We start from the raw sequence: 5,319 nt of genomic DNA, 5'->3' as shown, positions 1-5,319 counted from the left end.
GAAGAGAGAGAGAGAGAGAGAGAGGAGAGGCAGACAGACAGACAGAGAGACACACAGAGAGACAGACAGACAGACAGACAGAGAGACAGAGAGAGACACAGAGAGAGAGAGAGAGAGAGAGAGAGAGAGAGAGAGAGAGAGAGAGAGAGAGAGAGAGAGAGTTCGTGGAGACAGTACAGTGGAATTTGTGGCGACAGTGCAGTGGAGTTTGTGGAGACAGTGCAGTACAGTTCACTGCAGAATAGTGAAGTTCAGTTGAATTCCTGCAGTTCAGTTCATGGAGTTCAGAGGCAGTTTTTCCAGGCAGAGCAATTCAGAGAGAAGTGGAAAGAAGCCAATTGGAATCTGTCATCTTAAGGAGGAGTTTTGAGCCAGAACAGCTGAGTAGAATGAGCCAGCAGAGGTCAGAAAGAACTAGAAAGAAATAGAAAGGGTGAGATTATTCAGCAGTAATTCTTGGAGGCTGAAAAGATTCTAGGCCTAAGTTATCAGACAGAGGCTGGAAACTGAAGCCTTCAATGTCTGGGCTTCCAGAAGATTAAATTGTATGGAAGCTAAAAGCTTCCAGGCCTAGGCCTAGGGATAGTTAGATAGAAAGTTGTTTTAATTGAAAAATCCCTGATCTTTCTATTTTACTAATAAAGACTCAGGAGTCAGATGCTGTGGAGAAAAACCTGCTAGCTCAGAGGCAGAGAGATCACCCAGCTGACCTTCCTACTCAGCTCACGTCCTGATGGAAAAGGCCCAGAAGGCTCACTGGCTCAGCCCAAGCCATCTATTCATAAATCTTGGGTGTGGCTCTCATGTCATCCCCTCATCTGAGGAAATAAAAACATTTACAGAGCTCTATATGTGCTTCCCATCCCTCTGATATTAAAGTCTTAGGTGCTATTTTCTATCATATTTTTTATTATTATTTCCATCAAATTATTTTCTCATCCCTTTGGATTGAGTTAGAAAACGTGTGTTCTATACCATTACTATGTATGTAGCTTAGCATGGCAAAAACTCACCTGTTAACAATAAAATTCCATGAAAAGAAAGTCTTCATGGCATTTCAACTCTCTCTTATAAGCTTGAGCCTGCATGACATTTTTTGTGTGTGTGTGTTTTCTAATTTCCCCCAAATTAATTTTTCTAAGTTGGCTTCCAGTTGTTATTTGTACTGTACATCGGCATATCAAAATTCAATACTAAAGTCATTTTGTGTTTGAAAAATTTAAATTAAATGTTCTTTCCCTCTTTTTAAAAGGCATATCATATGAAAGTTTGCATTCTGTATTCTTGGTATACTGAACACTGTCATTCTGAGTTCTCAGTATGAATTCCATTAGTTATATTAGAAAACTGTGAACTACTTCATCCACTGAAGTATTTAGAAAGATGTTACTGCATGCCGAGGCAGCCACTGGTATCTCATGTATGAGATACATGAGGAGATGGTCTCAAAATGGGGAACATGGAAACTCAAAGAAGTAGAAGTGGGTCTACCAGGACAAAGCACAATGCAGGGTAGCGCTTTGTGGTTGACTGTTTTCTTGAACACAACAGAATGAGGACGTATATCAGCCATGGCTGTTGTCGAAGCTGAAGTTCAACATCTCAAATCCCCTCACTTCATTAAATGAGTCTTTGAGTGATGAAGAACCAGTGACAGAAGTTGAGAGTTTTTTTTTGACAATCTCTTGTAAGCGCTTGTGGGCAATGTTTCTGAAAACCAAACTGAAAGTATTAAGAGATGTTCCGGAGACCCATGATTCCCAGGACGGGGTGTTAGAGATTTATACAGAGAAAAGTCTCAAAGGAAAACCAGAAGTAATAAAACAGCTGTGTTAAAGTTGAGCATTGCGTTCAGGTTCATCACTACGTGAATCCCAGAGATTAGCATAAGGACATCTGGTTTCACAGACCTCAATGCACCTACTAAGGGTGTCGGCACCCTTCCTCAGCTCTAGTCTCTGGAGCAGCGAGGGGAAGCGTCTGTCTTGTCAAGGGTGACTTCTGGTTGGTGTCTGCTGCTGTGAGGAAGTCCTCAAGGTAACAAAAGCAAAAGAGTTTCAGTAATCTGTTTCTCCAAATTCCGGAGATACGAGCAGCTTTCCAGCAAGCAGGAGACCTGGTAGGTACCAGATTGCCAGGAATTATTCCCAAGTGACTTTATGTAGGTCTCTGTGGAAAGAAAAAAAAAAAAAAAAAAAAAGCAAAGTGTAACTTTGTAATTTTAAAAACATACATTGAAAAAAATGTGTGTGGGGCGGGTGGAGGAGGGATTGGATTAGGCTTGTCAATCTGTTTCAGATAATAGGACTGTGTACATTTTGTAGTTGGGAACAAAACCTATGTGCCCCCCTCCCCTGTAGCAGAAGAAGTAATATAAGTGATTGCGAGCTAAGACAAGTGTTTGTATACTTACAAGGCATCCTGAATTTCCAAAGAGGTATAAAATACACATGAGACAAATTAACAAGGTTAACATCTGATAACCCAGAAATGTGGGCAACAGATGACATAGCTTCTCACTGAGACAAGCAATCTCTGCTTACAGCTTTTTTGAGAAAAAGTAATCTCAAAGAAATATCAGTCTTAATCACAGAATAAGTCTTGTCTCATTAGATCTGGCCTGATTATTTGCACAGGTGTAGAAGAATAGTAAATCACCACTCAAGCTGCCGCTTTGCTTTTCTGGAATTATTTATGAGGAAGCTCAGACTGGATTTCAAAACCTGCAGTAGGAAAGAAATTCAACACATCTTTGAACTAATTGTTCCATTCTTGACTCCCCCACCCCAAGCCCACTCCCCACCGACTCACCCCCACCTACCCACCAAGCCCTAAGAATCCCTCGCCTACAAAGAAGCCACTGACCTTGCCCACCTCTTAGGCTGGGACTTTGTAACCAAATCCAGGTCAGTTTTCTAAGAAGAATTTGCCTGTATTGATTCCATAGCATCAAACTTAGTTCCTTAAAATGTCTGATTGCTGTGGATTAAAGGAACATGGTCCTCAAATGTGACATTCCAAGACAGACCTTGGTTGTATAACCAATGTTTCTAATTATGTTCTTTTAACAAGGACATGCAAATAACTACATTACATAATGCGAATGTATGCATGTAACTACACTGCTATGAAAATAAGAACATTTAAGAGTTTCAGAAGTCTGAAAAAACAAGCAGGGAAAGGAGTGCTTCATTTCTAAATGTTTCATTTAAACTTAAAAAGTGGAGTGCACACCGATACAGTTATGAGCGATAGAAACCACAAGGATACAGGATTTCCTTATAGCTCCTCAGCAGAAAAAAACAAAACACCAGACCAACACTAATAACATAGATAAAATCCATCTCTGTTCAGTTCCTCTGTCGTGGGTTAACTAAGGTCTGTTCTACTTGACCTAGAATCACATAACATCAATAATCTCCCAAATTCATCTTCTTTGCATTAGGAAGCTCTAAATAACTCTACTGATGGGCCTTAGAGCTGCATAAATTACATCATCAGAAGCCTGTTGGCCAAACGGTTACTTTACTCAGGTCTTGCCAGCCTGCAGAGCTCTGACAATGCCCTCCATGCTAGAAGGCAATGCCCTCTGTGTCCTGCCTGATTTCAGGAGCTCTCCAGTAGGCCTCTGAGTAAACTAATCCTTTTTGTAAGACTTAAACAAAGACTTAAAGCAACCTCGATTAATTTAATTTCTTGACATTTTTGCAGAGACTGAATTTCAAGAATCTAGAGGGACGTATTTGTGCACCAATATGACCAAAACACATTGTACAAATACATGAAATTAGCTTGTTCAACTTTCTTTTTTTTCTTTTTTCTTTTTTTAATTAATTTATTCTTGTTACATCTCAATGTTTATCCCATCCCTTGTATCCTCCCATTCCTCCCCCCCCCATTTTCCCATTATTCCCCTCCCCTATGACTGTTCCTGAGGGGGATTACCTCCCCCTATATATTCTCATAGGGTATCAAGTCTCTTCTTGGCTACCTGCTGTCCTTCCTCTGAGTGCCACCAGGTCTCCCCCTCCAGGGGACATGGTCAAATGTGAGGCACCAGAGTACGTGAGAAAGTCATATCACACTCTCCACTCAACTGTGGAGAATATTCTGACCATTGGCTAGATCTGGGTAGGGGTTTAATGTTTACCTCCTGTATTGTCCTTGGCTGGTGCCTTAGTTTGAGCGGGACCCCTGGGCCCAAATCTGCCTATCATATTGTTCTACTTGTAGATTTCTAGGACCCTCTGTATCCTTTTATTTTGCTATTCTCCCATGCTTCTCTCATTTAGAGTCCCAATAGGATGCCTTCCCCTCTGTCCCAGTTTCCTGGTAAGGGAAGGCTTTCGTGGGACATGCCCCTTGGGCTAGTATGCAGCTATAAGTGAGTATATACCATTTGATTCTTTCTGCTTCTGGGTTAACTCACTCATTATGATCATTTCTAGCTCAATCCATTTATCCAACTTTCAATACAAGTTAATAAAGTTAAAAACAACAAACAAAAACAAACAGAAAAACAGTACATATACACATAAAATATTAATGTAGTTCTATATTATACTCTAAAAATAAAGGTAAATAAATATAACTGGAAAGCTGGATGAAACAATTTTTTGCCCTAAACATCTTCAGATTTTATATATAATGATCCTGAAAGAGGAGCAGTGTGAAGAAGTAGCTAGGGGGACCCCCCACCACTAATGGACCAAACCCACATGCCGCTGTACCCCCGCATTCAGCTCCAACGTTCCCCACTGCCGCCATGCTGAAAAGAAAGGCCGAAGGGGGTGCTCAAGGAGATAAAGCCACGGTGAAGGAGGAGGCACAGAGAAGATCTGCAAGATTGTCGGCTAAACCTGCTTCTCCAGAGCCCAAGCCTAAGACGGGAGAGAAGGTACCCAAGGTAGGAAGGCGAAAGCTGATGCTGGTAAGGATGCGATTAATCCTGCAGAAAATGGAGACCAGGCACAGAAAACCGAGGGTGCTGGAGATGCCACATGATGTGTGTGCATTTTTGATGACTGTGTACTTGTGACTGTACGCTTTAAAATACAAATTTTTAATCAAGTTCTTAAAAAGCAGATTTTTTTTTTTTTTTAACCTTTTTTAAAAAAGCTATGATGTTAGCACACAAACACTTCATTGTTTGAGGGGGAAAGTACATGTGTCACTAAGAAAATGTCTCCGAGGCTGGATTGATGATGGCAAATATCTTTCCCTGATAATTTTGAGAGACTGCTGTTGGCTCCTAGGAGAGACATCCCGGTTTTGATGTATATAGTACATAGTATTCAAAACACAAAATGTACATAACAA

The 5,319-nt window shown here is 40.8% G+C and overlaps 1 pseudogene; it reads left to right on the top strand.

The window, feature by feature from the left end:
• The first annotated feature begins 4,765 nt into the window (after positions 1-4,765).
• LOC127186352 (non-histone chromosomal protein HMG-17-like) lies at positions 4,766-5,004 on the top strand (annotated as a pseudogene).
• Positions 5,005-5,319: the final 315 nt, after the last annotated feature.

This window comes from Acomys russatus, unplaced genomic scaffold (genome assembly GCF_903995435.1).
Source record: "Acomys russatus unplaced genomic scaffold, mAcoRus1.1, whole genome shotgun sequence".
NCBI lineage: Eukaryota > Metazoa > Chordata > Mammalia > Rodentia > Muridae > Acomys > Acomys russatus.
Note: the sequence above shows the minus strand (reverse complement) of the source record. Positions and strands in the feature narration are given on the sequence as shown.